Source organism: Rhinopithecus bieti, unplaced genomic scaffold, assembly GCF_001698545.2.
Source record: "Rhinopithecus bieti isolate Rb0 unplaced genomic scaffold, ASM169854v2 scaffold_10015, whole genome shotgun sequence".
Classification (NCBI taxonomy): domain Eukaryota; kingdom Metazoa; phylum Chordata; class Mammalia; order Primates; family Cercopithecidae; genus Rhinopithecus; species Rhinopithecus bieti.
In genome coordinates, this window is record NW_016806417.1 from 599278 (window position 1) to 617371 (window position 18094).

The 18094-nt window shown below is 39.5% G+C and overlaps 1 protein-coding gene across 12 annotated transcripts in view; it reads left to right on the forward strand.

Moving 5' to 3' along the window:
• PDE1C (phosphodiesterase 1C) overlaps window positions 1-18094 on the forward strand; it is a 571792-nt gene that overhangs the window by 262549 nt on the left and 291149 nt on the right. The window contains exon 1 of one of the 12 annotated variants that reach the window (XM_017876425.1): window positions 12008-12030. The exons of the other annotated variants lie outside the window; for them this stretch is intronic. The gene's annotated coding sequence lies outside the window, so the exon portion shown is untranslated. Of the gene's footprint in view, window positions 1-12007; window positions 12031-18094 lie in introns of those variants that run through there. 12 annotated transcript variants of the gene reach the window in all.

Below are 18094 nucleotides of genomic sequence, written 5' to 3' on the forward strand. Positions count from 1 at the left end.
TCAAAGTAGTAAGAACAAGTGCATCAGCCATGAGAATGTGTCCAGTTTACATTCCAAGATTGCCACCTGAATCAGGGTGACTTTATAGCAGCCACAGTGGTCTGGTTAGAGCCCCAGTCACAGATGGATGCTGAGACTTAGCCTGCAAGGGTAAGTCCTAGGGCAGTTAATGTGAGAAAGGGCCAGCAAGCACTACAGTTTCAGGTGAAACATGGCTGGGGGTAGGGGTAGGGGAGTGATGGAGAGTCTACATAGTTTTGATCAGAGTTGAGTACAGGCAGCCATCACTCATTCACTCCTTACTCAGTCATTCACTCACTTACCCTGCTAATGCATCAGCAGGAGTCTGGGGACAGGGGCAGAGGTGGGGGCGGGGGCACAGCATAGGTGTAGGGATCTAGGCCCAGAAAGGCTGTTTAGAGGCTTTAGCCTGGGAACTAGGCATGGGATGAGAGGGTGCTGGGATGTAGCAGGCATAATATCTCAGGCACCAAGTCTGGGTGGTGTATCTAGGCACCAGTAGCAGGAGTGACCTTGGCATTGAACTGTCATTTTCTGAGTCAAGAAATTGAGCTGTCATTTTCTGAGTCATCTAGGCACAATTCATTCATCTCTTCCATCTTCCTTATGTCTGATAATTACTACCTTTCTTCCATTTATCCAGTATCAAAACTTCTGAGCCCCTTTGTATGATCTTCTGTTGGGTGTTTCTTCAACTTTAACTTTTTATTCTTCCTCTGCCCATGATCAATGGGTCTCTAACAGATTGTGGACTTTTCCTTCACATTACTTTGCCTCCCATAATCTTGGTCCAGTCACATTGCCTGTCTCTTAGAGTATTGAGTGGCCTCTTTAATCTGTTCCTTTACTCTGGTTTCTTCATCTCCATGCTGCACACCTACGTCTGATTACTTTCTCCACAGTTCCTCTGATTGTGCCCTCTATGTTTGAAAAATAACAACAAATCTCCATCTGCTTCCTGTTGGCCATTAAATGCCTGTCTTCTTGTCTTGGATTTTAAGGCTCCCTATAATTGCTTCTACCTAAACTTTGCTGCTTTGTCTGTTACCTCCTTCCATTCACCCTAAGTTCTAGTCGAGCTTGAACTCCTTACTGACTGTCATATTTGCCTGATTTTTTTATGATCCTTTCTTCTTTCATATTCTTTCCAGTCCTCTAAATGTTCTCATTTTTATCTGTTGAAAACCCATCTTTTCTTCAAGATCCAAGTCAAAGACCATCTCTTTCAATGGAACCTTCTTAGGTATTTCCACCTAAAAGAGTTCCTGATTCTCTAATTCTGTATACGTGTTAATGGGGTGCATGTCATTCTTTGTGGTATCACTGCTTTTTTTAAGTGGGGAATATGCTCCCCAAAAGCATTGGGCATGACAGGTGTTTATTAAATATGTGTTGACTTTAATCAGATTGGGATCCTTCATATATTTCTATCATGAGTCAGAACTAACATCATAGTTACCAGGTGGAACTGTGGGTAAGTAAGTTTGGATTGTGACTCATACTTTCAAATGGTTTTGAAACTGCATACTCCCACATGTAGACTCTTATTTGACCCTCACACTGGCCGGTGTAGAGGCCTGTGAGGTCAGCAAGACAGGTGGCATGCATGGCAAGAACCAGTAACTACATAATTACTTTAATCATTGACTCTGCCTTTCTTTTCTTTTTTTAGTCCCTGCAACATGGAACTCAAGTTTGGGTGGAAACACTAAGAGTATTTTAGCTTTAATCAGTGCCTCAATCTCTGTGTTTCCTCTACTCAAGCCGTTAATCCTGGAGGTGCTCAGTACAGTATCAGATGTATTTGCTCAGGGTAGATCATTCTGAATATTTGATAACTGTGGTTGTGCATCATTTGGCTGTTCGGTGGTGTTTTGCCAAAATGGTTTTGAGAATAAGTTTCTTAGACTGCCTAATAACACCGAAGTGCGTTTTCAGGACTGTCAATAGCACTTATGCCTGGGCATATCAGGGTGCTTCAAAAGTTATGTCCAGACTTTAAGTTACCTGAGGAGATAAATCTGTAAATCCTTCCCAATCCTCTCAATGCTAAGAGGCACAATTGACAGGGTTGAGTCAGTCATTGGTGTGGGCTGCCATGCTGGGGCCAAATTTAACTTCCAGCAGCAGCAGTTTAAAAGGCAGATTTCGGACTCCCTGGAGACACTGGTCCAATGGAGTAGATCAGCATTTCTTAACCATGGACGATTGATGCTTTTACTGTAGAGGCTGTCCTGTGCCTTATAGGATGTTTGGCAGTATCCCTGGCCTCTGCCCACTAGATGCCAGTAACATCTCATCTTTCCCTAGTTGTGGCAACCAAAAATGTCCCCTGGATGTCAAAATCACCTCCAGTTGAGAACCATTGGTATAGAGGTAAGATTAAGAATCACGTTTGGGCTCTGTCACTTATTTAGCTGTGCCAAATTGCTCCTCTCTGGTTCAGTGTCCTTGTCTGTAAAGAGATGAAAATGAATCTGAGAATGAATATGGTCTTTAGCTCAGAAACCATATTCTCTGGTTCCAGTTACTGAGGTCCTTCCTGGAGGAAGTCCAGGTCACTGAACAACTTCTGCAGTGATGGCTGGCACTCTGTGCTATTTAACCGAATCACCCAAAAAGAACAAAATTGCCAGTTAGCACAGAGATCACTGGGCAGGTAACATAGTCTATGCCCCATACATATTGTCTTTTAGCCCCTAGCCAGATTACCCTTGGTTTACAACACTTCTAAATTCACCTAATTAATGAGAAGTAATCATGGGACGTTAAAAGTATTGCTAAAGCACAAACTTTGGCAAACACATAGGTATGTCCAAAGGGCCCCCTACTGATTGAAATCTATTGCGTGTCTACTGTGTGCCAGGTCCTTTACATGCATTTTCTTATTTGATCTTCACAATGATCCTGTTTTACAGAAGAGGAACTCATGGAAAAGAGGTTACTCAACCGAGGTCACAAAGCAGACAAATGGTCGGGCCAGGATTTAAAGGCAGGCCTTTCACATGTTGAAAGTTTCTTGAGTTCTTTCTATCCCTTTGTCTTTATACTTTTTTTTAAAATAGAGTCTTGAACTGTTGTCCAGGCTGGAATGCAGAGGCAAGATCTCAGTTCGCTGCAACCTCTGCCTCCCCCGTTCAAACAATTCTCCTGTCTCAGCTTCCTGAGTAGCTGGGATTACAGGTGCATGCCATCGTGCCCAGCTAATTTTTGTGTTTTTAATAGAGACGGGGTTTTACTATGTTGGCCAGGCTGGTCTCAAACTCCTGACCTCAAGTGATCTACCCGCCTCGGCCTCTCAAAGTGCTGGGATTACAGGCATGAGCCACTGTGCCCAGCCTGGCTTTATAGATTTTTACAGCTGTGGAGCTCCTCCTTTGTTTTTATTCCCCAGATGAAGCAGCTTAAAACTGAATAAAGTCAACACATCAAAAAGATCTGCCTTTGTTAGTTCAGTTCCCTGCTCTGCCAATTGTTCTTTTCTCCTCAGACATTTTATGTTTGAAAGTTTTTGTATTTGACCTTAACCTAAAAGTTGAAGCTCTCAGGAAAGTTAAATGAAGACTACAAAAAAACAACAAGCTATATTTAAGGAATGTGATTGAAAGGGAAAAATCCTCACCTCCACCACCAGGTTCTTTTTTCAAAACTGTCTATTTTCGTAACTTAACAGCTTAAAGTGCTTTGAAGCAATGTGATCAGTCATACATGAATACATAACTCTTTATGCATAAAAAAGTAAATAACAAAAATAGAATCAGATAAGAGAAAACATGTTCTGTGTTTTTCTATCCTCTGATTTAATATGACACTGCCTTTTCAAAGTTCGTGAGGTCACTGCCTGAATGTTTCCCTTTTCTATTCCACAAGTGAAGTCATGCTCAGCTCTGCTTTGTTTATTCCCATAAATTTGGGTTGTTGAGGAGAGGTGACTGGACTGATGAACTTCTAAGCAAGCTGGAGGGAGTATGTCATGATGAGAACATGCTTTGGAAGGGTTTGTCTGTAGTCTTTGCCCTGCCATGAAATTGGAAGAGTATAGGGTTGGAATACAGAGCAGAGGTTTGGAGTTGTCCGTATTTGGGTTGAAATCTGAGTCCTGAACCTGGTGAAAAGCTTGTGTGGGTTTCCTCTGCCTACTGGAATCTATTTCTTTTGGTAAATGGAAGTAGTATTTGCTTCCTAGGGTTTTTGTGAGCCTGGAATGAAATAGTCTATGTGAGGCACATAGGAAGTCTTCGGTGTGTGGAAAGTGCCTGGTCACTGAAGGCTTGGGACTTCAGTGCCAGAATTCAGTGACCACTGTGCAGAAGGCTTGCACTTTGAGATGGTACAGGTGGAAGTCTTGGGTCATCTAAGGGAACTGGTAGGAAGCAGACAGGTCCTGTTCTTCAGGGCCTCTGTGAGGCAGAGGCTGGATCTTATTTACTAAAGGGTGGAATCAGCCTTAACAAGGGATTGGTGACTGTCTTTTGCGGCACATGGAGTAGGACTTAAAGAAGATTGGGGTAGCTGTGGCAGGAGATCAAGCTACATAAGGGCAATAGGCATTGGGACATGGACCTTAATTAGGAAAGGAAAAGTTTGGAAGGGCACAGTCTCTTGTGGCCATGGAATATCTTTCTATAGGAAGGCATTTATAGTTTGTCTTCATTTTTAGTTTTCTATTTTGGAGGAAAATTTATGTTCTGTAGATTATCACAGAGTAAACAGCATTGTATTTCATTGACTGAGAGTATACATTCTTGTGTCAGAATGCCTGGCTTCTGATCAATTATATTCTAAGCATATGACCTGTAGTAAGTTACTTTACTTCTCTAAGCCAGTGGTTCTCAACTGGGGGCGATTTGGCTGGTTTGGCCCTAAAAGGATATTTGGCAATGTCTACAGACAGTTTTTGGTTGTCACTTCTGGGTATGGGGTATATTACTGGTATCTAGTGAACAGAGACCGTGGATGCTGCTAAATAGCCTATAATACATGGAACATTTCCACCACAACAAAGGGTTATCCAAACTGTTAGAGTGCCAATGTTGAGGTACATAGTTCTAACTTTACCTTCTTCTTTAAAAAGGGAATAACATACTTACCTTATGGGTTTGTTGTAAGGGCTAAAAGAGATAAAGATTAAAAGCATTAAGTGTATATCCTGGCTTTTTGTAAGTGTAAATAACATTTTAGCAATTGTTATCAATGTTACTATTTTGACTTGTTATGTAGTAAATTTGTGAATTATGTTTCATAAATGTAGCTGAAAATATTTTATAGGTGTATTAGATACATTTACATTTCACAAGGAAAATTTTTAGAGGTACTTTTAATCATGCTTTGAAAGAGATTTTAAAGTTGTCTTGAAGGGTTAATATTGTGTGGCTTATATAAACACAGTATACTTCCTCCTGAAACAAATTAGAAATCATAAGTTCCACCTGCTATTATATTTTACTAGTCCTGAAAAGCACAGAATCACAGGTCTTAAATGGAACACTTTGGTATTATTGCACATTGTTACCTAGGAGGCAGTAAAACAAAATAAATTTACTGGGAAATGAAGTTCCATCCCTTACTTGTAGGGGTAGAGAGAGTAAATTATAATAGTGATTTCAGTGAAAATTAGTAGGTACAAAGCAAATCACAATATAAATGGGAATAGATTCCTACTTAGTACACCCTGTTGACTCAAATATCCGTAGAAATTGATACAAGTCCAGTGCTTCTGAAAGCCTGGCTAAATGTGGAGGCACAGGCAAGTTCCTTCCTGCTGTGAGTTTCTGAATTGCAATGCTCTGCCACCAGGGGACAGGGTCGTCCCCGTTGTCTTGTCGTATTGTGGTACATATATAAATGGAGGACTTTGTGTTGACTTTTCTACAATTAGTTCTTTAATCTTTCAGATGTGTTCCACCATTAGATCATAATCAAGAGTTCTCAGAATTAGCATTGCAATTAAAGCATGTGAGAACCCGATGTGAGCAATATGGACTGTGAGATGTGCAATCATCCTTCTGCTGTCATACCAAATTCATAATTCCACTTCTTTGATAATTTTGCCATGATTTTTTGGATAATTTTAGTAACTACAAGTGTACTCTGTTGTTTGTAAGAGTACTATCTTTACTGATCACCCCCACTCACTCATGACCCATTATCAAGAGAGAAAGTAGGTTAACCCTTATAGCAATGCAAACAGTGCCTGTTTGCTGGGTAAACAGAAGCCCCATTCCTTCAGGGGACATAATGCTACTATTTGGGAATGAAAGTACTTAATAATAACAATATAATACTCGTGATGAGGATGATGATGGTGGTGCTGATGGTGGTGGTCCATGAGCACAATTATTGCTAACTTCATACTTTCACCTGTTTGCTTTACATCTGCTTTTCTTTCCTGCTGATTCACTCTATTGAGAAATATGTTCTGGGAGCATGATTTTGCGATTTGACAGATGAGATTCTGATGAAGCCATTGTAAAGCTTAAATCACTTACCATTTAGCATCGTTATTTTGAATAGAAAAAAATGTTTCTTAAATTAGTCTCTTATGTCGAAAATGAATCATGTTTAAAGGGTGCTTTTTGTCTTCAGATTGGTGGGGTAGATGATCCCCCCTCTTTGATATCAGTGACTTACTTTTGCCATTGGCTTGGGTGGGACATTGTAGGAGCATAATTATACCAGAAGTCTGTAAACAAGGCAATATAACACTAGCATTCAGAGCATGGATTTTGGGGTCTGAGAGATGCAAATTTAAATCCATTTTCCACCACTTCAACTTTGTAATTTTTCAGCCAGTTAAGCTTATTCTCAGGGTGGGGGTTACTAATGGTACCTAATTCAAAGGGTTGTCAGAAGTAAGTGAGACAATGTATATATGCTATATGGCCCAATTCTAGATATGTATACTAGCTGTTAATATAATGCCCAACTTCCCAATAAAAATTAATGGCCACAGAATGTCCTCCTTCATCACAATTAACTCTCTGCAAAACTTGGCCTCCTTTATTCTGCTTGTGCAGGAGATTAATTCTTCAGGATCTCGTTTATTGGAGGATTCGTTGGAATGGGGTCTGCAATGGGTGGAGGTGGGAGAATCTGTCGCCTCGTGCTTCAGGATGACCTGCAAGGCTGTGAAGGCAAAGCGCAGGTCCACATAAAGAGGCTAAAAGACGAAATTCAACCCTTTTATCCTAAGATTCTAGGTGTCACCTACTACAGCTATTATTTTGGTCCCTGTATTTATCTTCTAGTAGGTTCTACAATGCATGGATCTGTGGGCAGGGACCTTACGTGTCCACCATAGATTTAAAAAGGGTAGGTGAGATTTGCAAAATGAAAGTCAGTCCATGTGGTTTGCATTAATAATACTACTGAGAGATTGAACAAATTGAAAATATTTATTTTTAAAAATAAGTCATACTGAAAGTTTTGAGTTGAGTGTATTTTATTTATGGAGGTAAATTTTGACCTGTCTGACTCCACTCTCAGACTCTTCATTTCACTACAAGTTTACTGAGTAGAATTATGCAATTAATAGTCAAGCACTGTGAGACATTAAACCAAAACCAAAACAAAAAATGAGATGTGGTTTCTGCCCTCAAGGAGCTAATGACATTAAAGGAGAGATACAGGACCCAGACAGGCAATTTCAATATAAGTTATTTGACAGAGGTGCAAAGTCATAGAGAATTTCGATATTAAGCTCTTGGATTCAGATGTAAAGATTTAGTTACATCTGCTTAGTTTGGGGTTCAGAAAAGTCTTTCTGTAGATGACACCTGAGGCTTAAGGATGAGTAAGAGAAACAGCCAGATGTGGAAAGGTGGTATGGGTGTTTTATTTAGAAGGAATACTATGAGCAGATAGTTCATTTTTTATCACCACTTTTGTTTTCTGAGCCCCAGTCCCTGCTCTGGCTTGAGTGAGGTTTGTATGCAAGAGTAGGGAAGGATCACTATGCTGTGGGTGTCCTTGTGGGTGCGCTGCAGTTCCCTGCCTTAGTTACCTTATTGTGAACTAGATTATCACTCCCCTGAGGGCTGTGAGCAAAAGACAGAAGACAACTAGTAAAGACCTTTCTCTGCTTGAGAACATGCAGTGTGGCCATTTGGGCTATGTGGACCACTTGTCTGTCAGAATGGCCCATTTCAAAGAAACCAGGAATCACTTTAAAGTAAGAATCAGAGGGAAAATAAAGACTCTCCTACATCTTCCATAAAAGAGTAGAGATTGACAGTAAATGATGAGATGTGATCCCTCCTTTTTAAGTTTTCTCAGTTTTTGTAAGGCTGGTATGATTTCTTTCTTACATAATTGGTAGAATGCATCAGTGAAACCATCTAGATCTGGCTTTCTTTATAGGAAGACAGTATTCAAAGAGTTCTCAAATGGTATCAGAATTACCAGCAAGGTCTGTTAAAACACAAATTACTAAGACCCCCACCCCCACCCATTCTAAAGTTCTGATTTGGTAGGTCATGGCGAGAGCTGTGGATTTGCATTTCAAAAAGTTTCCAGGTATTGCTGATGCTGCCTGTCTGCTGGAGCTGCACATGGATAACCTCTGCCTTAATAGGTATAGGGATATTCAGAGTTTCTATTTCTTCTTAAGTCATTCTTGGTTAAGTGGTGGTTTTTCAAGGAATTTGTTCATTTCACCTAAGTAGTGAAATTCATTGGCATAATGTTGCTTGCCATCTTTTTAATATCTGTAAGATCTGCAATATCTCTTTTTCATTCAGGACATTAGTAATTTGTGCCTTCTCTTATTTCTTGATCAACCTTGCTACTTGTTTGTTACTTTTATTAATGCTTTTAAAAATCTTCTGTGCTTGTTAACTTTTTCTGTTGATTGTGTTATGTTTTATTGTGCTCTGCTTTTATGTTTATTATTTCCTTTCTTCTACTTTGGGTTTAATTTGCTCTTCATTTTCTAACTTCTTAAGGTGAAAGGTAGGGCATTGATTTTAAACCTTCCATCTTTTCTAATATGAGCATTTAAGCTATACGACTCACTCTAAGCACTTTCTTCCTCCATACCTCCCTGTTGCCTCATCCATACCCCTATTGTTACCCTAGTAAACCTGTAGGATGGGTATGCTGGGGCAGGTGAATGAATGAATGAATGTAGCTGACCTGGTAGTTTAGATGGCTTTGCCTTTGTCCTTGTTTCTTGCATATGTGGTTCTCAGACAAAGGAATTACATTTATAGGAGAAAAAGTCATTTTTGAAGCAAACAATTTGTGAATGGAGAGACCTGTGTTTAGAAAGAGTATGGTACCTATGAGGCTGGCCTGACCCTTAAAGAGCATGATTCCACTGCTATGTTGGCTGAATTTTCTCTGAGCTGGCCCCACTCTGGTGTTTCCTTCGCAGGCCAGGCTGTCCTTCTTGTTCATTATCCAAGGGGGTCAAGATGAAATCTCTCTCCCTTCAAGTCAGATTTCACAATTGACCAGGCACATTAAAGCTAAAACATGGGATTACCTTTCCTGTTTTCTCAGTAGCAGTTGGTGTCCATTGCCATCAGAGGCAGGAGCTGCCCTCTGCTAATAGACTCTATACACTTGGACAGAGATGATTCATACTGCTAGGATTTCAAGCTCCTGGGTCCTTGAGATGAAAACTCTCAGATGCATAGATTTTCTGGCTTTTGGCAACTCATTTAATGGGCAAATAATTCAGATGCTCTTTCCCCACTCAAGGAAATAGGGAATTCCCTGGGAAATTTAGTTTGGAAGCCATCATTATGTACATCATTTACAACAAACGTTGATCACAAAATATAATTTCTTTTTTCTCCTCCTTTTAAATTTATATCATTGGTATTGATTGCAAAACAACAACCAAACAAACAAGCTAGATGTAAGAGTTACAGAAGAAAGAAACATGAAAAGCAGCTCAACAGTCAAAGACAGGTTTATTTTAGAAAATAAACATGAGAGGGGCTTCTGACCAATTTTGGTCAGGAGCACTCTCTCTTACAGACTAAGAGTATTTAAGGGTTCAGGGTGAGACAGCTTATCACAGGCTCAGAATCTTTCTGTGTGGAGGAGAAGTTTATTGTGCGGTTGGAATGTCTCTGGTTGGAGGGGAGGTTATCTTGGGGCTGGCATGTCTCTGGTTGTGGAAGGGTTTATCTTAGGGTTGGAATGTTTCTGGTTGGAGATGTCATTTGTTGTTTGTGGTCACGCTGACATTAGCCATTAGGCTGATGTCCTTTGGGTTGGATTTAGGTGGTTTTTGGTCAAGGTGGTCAAGGGGAACTTTAAAATGGTGGTGCTTGTCCAAGATGGCAATGCTCCTGCTCTGTCATGAGGCTGAGGAGAAACTAAACATTGCCTTTAAATAATAGAGTATGATTGTAATAATAAAAATAGCCATAATATTACTTGAAGATGCATGATAATTATTATGTCCTTGGCACTGAGCTAAATGCTTTACACACTTATTTAATTTTTATTAAACCCTCTGAGATAGGTGCTATAATATTATTGCCTCCATTTTATGGGTTAGAAAACTGAGTCTTAGAGAATCATAAGTAACTTTTCAAGGTCAGGAAATGATGGGGCTTGGTTCAGTTGAGGCCAATTTGACTTTTGGCCCCAATCTCTTAACTCTTATGCTACCTTGCCTCTATATTTAACTTTGGAGGTATTGGGATATAGTGACAAAGGTGGGATTATGACTTAGTGTTTGCATTAAAGTTCACATCAGTACTGTTTGGACATTTGGTTAATTCCTGTTTAGATTTTTTGTGCATTTGAAGCCAAGCATGACAGGGGGCTACCATGGACACACCTTAGGGAGAAAAGAAAAATAATTTTTGTAGAGAATGAGTACCTCAGTGAAAACTGTGCCAAGGAATAGGATCTCCAAATTGCTCAGCCTCTTTTTTCATTGCTAAGGGGAATCCATCCACCAGATTGGCATCTTTGTCTGAGGCACAAATCTGTGTGGCACAAATCAGCTTTTCTTCATTCTTGTGAGATTTATGAGATGTAGGGGGTAGGGGGAGGGGGGAATGTGAGTAGTGGAGAGGGTAACCAGAAGCTCCAGCCCATCTGTTGGGCCACAAGAGGGCTTAATTTCTTCCTCCTTTTGCTTTTAGAAGCTCATGGAGGAAACCTGTTTTTCCAGTTCTTTTCTCATGTTGCCTCTCTGCTCTTTCCAGTAAGCGGCTGATAACCAGGTGCTGTGTAGCCACAAGTAGCTCTTGTGCTGGTTTGACTGTGACACATAGTAAAAAAAATACATTTTACATTATGCTTGCAAATACACACACACACACACACACACGAACTCATCTTACTACCACTGATTAAGTCTAATTTTCCTACTCTATTTTATTAACATAAAAATTGTTGGCCATAACCCAGTAAGCTGATTTTATTATCTACTGATAGAGAGCAGTCCATAATTTGAAAATTACTGATAATGGTTGGTGGGAGTGGAGTATGAGAGCATAAGCTATATCCTTTTGGAGATGAATTTAAATGTCCAGGTCTGATCTGGACATATATTAATGCATATGAATATGTTAATAAATCAGGGTACCGTTTTTGTTTTCTAGAGATAGCTCAGTATCCTTCCAGGGGTCTTTGGGTTTTCATCCAACCTGAATTAGAAGCAAGCCATGACAATTTCTCTCTTGGGTCTATGGGTCAAGTCAAAGGAGGTAACCCACAGGGAGAGAACCTGGTGGAGTTTCAAGGTGACAGTTCATGGTCCCCTGTTTGTCTCAGTGGTTCAGGGTGAAGATTCAAGGTCAGGAAGCTGACTGTGCTCTTGGGAACCACTTCTTGAAAATCTGTATTCTTTAGAGTTTTGCAGTAGATAACAGCAATAATGGAAAGCAGGTTTTTTCTTGTTTTATTTTGTTTTTCTTTGCCAAGGTACTGACTGAAGGAAGGACATTTATCCCCTTAATAACAAAGGGAATCGGGCTCCTTTGATGCTCAGAGTGGCATGAAATGTATTCCATATACATTCTTCAACCTGCCTTCCAGACTGTAAGTTCATTAAAACTACTGAATGAATTCCAGGGTGAGGAAGATTAAGCTGTAATTTACTGTATTTCATGGCTCGCTTCTCCCTTTTCTTTGAGCCCATTCATCTGTGGATGAGTCACAAAGAGATAGGAAATACACCACAGAGCATCACGACTCTAGGACAGCTTTGGGAACTGACAATTGATTCTGCTAGGATGCCATTAAGAGAGAGTCTGCCCCTTCCCTTCTGCCTCGTCCTGCCTGGGGATTCAGCACTCCTTTCATCCTGGGAAGGTCTTACTCTGTCAGCTGATCTCAGCTGAAGATTAGTTTTGAGAAGTTACCTGAATTATTGTGTTGGTAAGAGAGCTTGTGATCCCCAATTCATGGTCTGGTCTTTTCCCATCTCCAGCTCTCTGCTCACTTGTTAGTCCTTCCTTGTGTACCTGAGCTTTGCTGCTGCATTACTCTCAGGAACCCTACAAATAGCACTTCTCAAAAAGTTTAATGTGATCATCTGGGGATGTTTTTAAAATGTGGATTCTGATCCCGCAGAGCTGGGATGGGACCTGAGATTCTGCATTTCTAACGGTTGCTGATACCCTGGTTCTTGGCTGTTCTTTGGGGAGGGAGGCTCACAGGTTGGTGCATAGGTGTGGAGAGGGCACCGTCTGTGTGCACATCCCTTATTTTCATAAGACCCAGCATGTGACCATAAGATGGTAGGTTTTTACCTACAATAATAGAAGCAGGAATCATGATTCCTTCTTGGTAGAGCTGATCTTTTCTCTCTAGTCCAGTCACTTTTCTTTTTGCATTCATCTTGTATTTACACGTGCCTTTTGGGAATCAGTGTTTTTGTCAGTGGCTGTCTGCACACACCTGTAGCAGTGAACAGATGCCCTGCGAACTTGATTCTTGCCTCAGAGTTGTGAGAAGCAGGGTATGCCTAAGTGACAGAGAGATGGGGACACTCTCCAGGTGTGAGGAACTCACAGAATAGAAAGCCTGGCCTTGCTGTGAAGTCCCTGCTGGTTTGGGACACAGCCTGACAGTCAGGCAAGGGCAAGTAGGTTTGTTTTCCTCTTTAGGCCATGAGGTCTTCTCCACCTCCTCCTCCAAAATAAGCTTTGAGGCAGCCTCTTCTCTCCAGGACCCCACGTGGGCTATTCTGACTTTTCTGGCCCACGTGGCATCCTGGGTTTCTAGAACGCATGTGATTATAACAGAGTATGCTACCATGATCAACTTTTGAGGAAGTATGTCTACTATTTTGACTTTACTGTAGTTTTTGGCCCTAGAAGGAATCTTGGATGTCATCTTTTTCAGCCTCAGGTGAAGCACAAGCTCATATGGCAAAGGGTTATGCCCAAAGTCAGGTGGCCAAACATTCTAGTCTCTGACTACTGGGAAAGCAGATAACTCATTTTACAGCCTCCAGGAATTTCTCCCCCAAGCAGTACTTCTCCTGCAGTACAAACCTGTGGCCCCCTCTGACAATGTCTGGACACAGAGTCTCCTTGCCCCATCTCTTCCCACTCCCAGGCTCCCCACTGTGTAAATTTCCTGGAACCCTTGTGGTAGAGGGGCCTCTCCTACTTTCCATACCTCACATTCACATGTGTCCAGCCCCTCTTTCCTGCATCTTGCCAGTCTGTTGATTCTATTTATCCTTCAAGGCCCTAGTCTAATTTGACTTCCTCCCTGAATGCAAGATCACCAGGCTGGTTGTAAGGAACCTTCGGTTCTGATCCCTACCTGTAATAAACTATGCAACGTGGCCAAGATCTTTATACCCTTGAGCCTTCATTCCCTCATATGATCAAAAAAGGAACTGGCCCTTAAGACTTCTGTGATTTCACAATACCCTGATTCCATCCTATTCTCTCCTTTCTCTGAAGGGTTGCCCTTGAAGCAGTGTGGAGGTGTCATCTAGACCCGGAGTTTAGATTCCAGCTCTGCTACTAATCAGTGTGTGGCTTTAAGCGAGTTACTTAATCTTTGTGGGGCTCCATTTTCTCATTAAAGATAGGGTTGCAAGGGGATATCAGTGTATAGTAAAATTATCTAACATTTTAAGCACTCAGGATAATTTTCAAAGAAAGGTAAAATTATACTCTCTTTTGGATATAAAATGAACATGTGTTAGAGATTTTATTTAACTCATTATTAACGAGGGAACTGGTAGGATGTTATGACTAGTTCAAATGACAATCCAAATAATAGCCACATTCATAGATTAGGAATGTGCAAATGAAGGACAAAACACTTTCCACAGTGGGGGAGGGAAGCTCACTGAATCTTCAAGAGACAGAAATTAATATTTGCATATCAGTGGACAGGAATTATTTCATGTTGTTGTCAGTTATCCACAATTTACATAGTTGTAAAATAGATCAAAGGCTCTATGGGATGTACCTCTTGCTGCAGAGGACAGGGGCAAGAGAAACTTAGACCACTTGGTCACCTTTAAATATTTTGCTTGGTGGTTGTTTATATTAAGGCAAATATCCTGGTCAAATCCAAAATGGGATGGAGGAGCACAGTCCTTCCTTGGGGAGAGAAGGAGGTCTTTATTCGCAAATAGTAATAGCGAATACCACAGTTCGCATTTATTTTATAACTTTTTATTCAGGTTTATTATAAGTTTCTAGATAGGTTTATTACGAAGTGGACCAGAAAATCCTTCCTAAGTTTTATGCCTTGCTTCAGGGGAAGATCAGAAAGTCCTTCCTGTACATGCTGTTTCTCAATTCCTTCAGCTTAAAATATTCAGTATGTCCAGGTGACTTATTTTGGGGTAACATGTCTGAAACCCCATCAACATGTAAGTAGAAGCCTACTGATGTCTTCAGTTTTGCATGAGAAGATTTTCAGTGATCTAAATTTTTTAAAAATACCCAATTCAAGAGAACACTTTCTCTGTATTCAAGGATATCTCCACGTGTTCAAATATATTCATCGACATGGTGGGAGAAGCTCTTTTCTTAGGTGAGCATAAACCTGAGTTTGGTGGGTTTCAATATATTAAATTTTGATTTGGGATAAACACATTTGAGGGTGTGTACTGTGGTTTTAAAATCATTCTTTTTCTATCTAAGTAAAATGTGAATATATTTTCTTTATAAAAAAAATACTACTGAGAAGACCAAAGTGTCCAGTCTTCTTTGACTCCTCCTCTGTCCCCACAACCATCTGATCTTAGGTTCCTCCTGAAAGATTATAGTTATTGTCACTTTGTGGTGTGTGTGTGTGTGTATCGTATAATATGCATTTTCAGCAACTTGCTTTTTCACTCCGCCATAGCTTGGATATTTTTCCATGCCAGCTCATAGAAATGTACCACTTTTAAAAAAGTTTACAGTATGGCTAAATCACGGTTAATTGGGATGTTCTCTTAATGATGGCACTTAGATTGTTTCGAGTTCTTTGCTGTGATAAATAATGTTGCAGTAAAATAAAGTTCATTATTGTGTTTATTAAGGGACAGTCTTTAAAATGCACAAATGTATTGGCTAAACTCTGTGCTTTCTAGCTGTTTTGGATATACTGGTGCATGTAATCAATGTTCATTGCCTTGAAAATCCCTTTTACAACATTTACATAATTTTTTAAACCTGGGTTGCATTACCTGTTTGGGTGAAAGTCATTGAATGTGGGAATCCTGCTCTTAAACTTTTGACTCCTTGAGGTAATTTCTATGACCTGCTGTGATATTTTCCCCTTCCTTCTTTCTTTTCTCTCTGCCTTCTTTCCTCTCCTCCCACCCCTCACTACACTTACCTTCACTTTTGTTGCAGACCCTAGATGGCTTTGCACATATTGTTTCTTGATTTATCCTATCGCAAAGATAAACTTGAGTTGAGAAATTATTTGTTTTCCCAAACAGTGTGAAAATGTTGATTCTGTAACTTGGCTATCGTGAATAGTGCTACATTGAACATGGGAGTGCAGGTATTTCTTTGACAAGATGATTTCAAATCCTTTGGATAAATACTAGGAAGTAGGATTGCTGGATCATATGGTAGTCGTATTTTTAGTTTCTTGAGGAACCTCTGTATAGTTTTCCATAATGGCTGTACTAATTTACATTCCCACCAACAGTGTATAAGGATTTCCTTTTTTCCCCATCCTCATCAACATTTATCTTTTTACTTTTTGATAATAGTCCTTACAGGTGTGAGATGATATCTCATTGTGGTTTTATTTTGTGTTTCCCTAATGATTAACAATGTGAACTTTTTTTTTTTTTTCATGTATTTGTTGGCCACTTGTGTGTCTTCATGGGAGAAATATCTATTTAGGTCCCTTGCCCATTTTTAAATTAGGTTTTTTTGATTATTTGCGATTGAATTGTTTGAACTCCTTTTATATTTTGGATATTAATACCTTATCTGATGTATGGCTTGCAAATGTTTTCTCCAAGTCTGTAGATTGTCTCTGTACATTGTTAGTTGTTTCCACTTAGATGTGGAATCTAAAACAATGAAGCTCATAGAAGCAGATAATAGAATGGTGGCTACAGAGGCTGGGCAGAAGGGAAGGAATGGGGAATTGACGGTTAGAGGTTACAAAATCTCAGTTACACAGGAGGAATTTTTTTGAAATCTGTTGCACAATGTAGTGAATATAGTTAATAATATTGTACATTTCAAAATTGCTATGAGGGTAAATTTCAAATGTTCTTACCACAAAAAATATTAAGCATTTAAGGTGATGGATATGTTAACTAGCTTGATTTAATTATTCCACATTGTTTTCATAAATTATAACATCACTTTGTACTCCATAAATGTATGTAATTACAAATAGTCAATATGTAATAAAAATTAAGGTAAAGAAATGGGAAGGATATATACTGGAAAAAATTACTACTACTAATAATAACAATAAGAAACTGAAGTTGAGCTGGTTTTCACATTGGCATAGAGCTTAATCTTTCTTATGGTTCACATAGATTGAAGGTGTGACTCAAGCACTGTTGCTGCTGACTCTGGTGAACCTCCAGTAGTAGGAATAATGAAGCATATGAAGAGACTTTGTGTGTTTGAATGAATAAATACATATTTGAAAGGGAGACACTTGGGACCTGTTAGATTCACACTGGAAGTCTAGATCTGCTGTTCAATATGGTAACCACTAGCCACATGTGGCTATTGAGCCATTGGAATGTGGCTACCATGGCCACATGTTAAAATGATAAATAATTGGGTCTATTCGTTAAATACAATATACTATTAATTTTAGTTGTTTATATTATAAAACATGACTACTTAGAAATTTTTAAATTATGTCTACAATTCAAGGTGTCTTGCTGTTGGACAGCCCTGCTCTAGCTGTCAATCAGGAGGAAGACTGGCAGTGAGCCAGGATTGCTTTTGCATCATCCTGTTTATTAGGGACATACTTAAGTTCTAATCCCACCTTTAGTACCTAAAGGTGATTAAGTCTGAATCCCAAAAAGACTTGCCTATGCTTTTTTTCTTATTGGTTTTTGAAGATTTAATATGATTTCAGTGTAAGGCTTGCTATATCAGATTTTTTTGTTGCTTTGGAAACATCAAGTGAAGAATTTGAGGAAAATAATAATCACTAGATTAGCCTAACAGCAGATTTTTTAAAAAGTTTTTTTGCAGTAGTTTGTAATGCAGCTCATAACAGTGAGGCTCATCTTGATAGAGGATCAGAGTGATGAGTTTTGATTGATAAAAATTTCTTCCCATTAGTCTTTTTTACCATTTTTGATGTGTGTGTGTGTGTGTGTGTCTGTGTGTGTCTGTGTTTGGGTTTTTGGGGTGTGTGTAGGTTGTTTGGTTTTTTTTTTTTTTTGCCTTTGCAAAGAAGTTGAAGCAGTGGCGTTCCATTTGTGGTGAATTTGGAGTCTTTTATTTTTCCATGTTGGTAAATTTAGCATTCTTTTAGAATGCTGTAAATTGGTATCTATTTAAACACACATATAAGTACAAACAAACACAAACCCACACAATACACCATTAAGTTTGCATGTCGACATATTTTTTATTTGACTTTTGTCAGTCTCTGAAGGTTTTTTTTTTTTTTTTTTTTTTTTTTTTTTTTTTTTTTT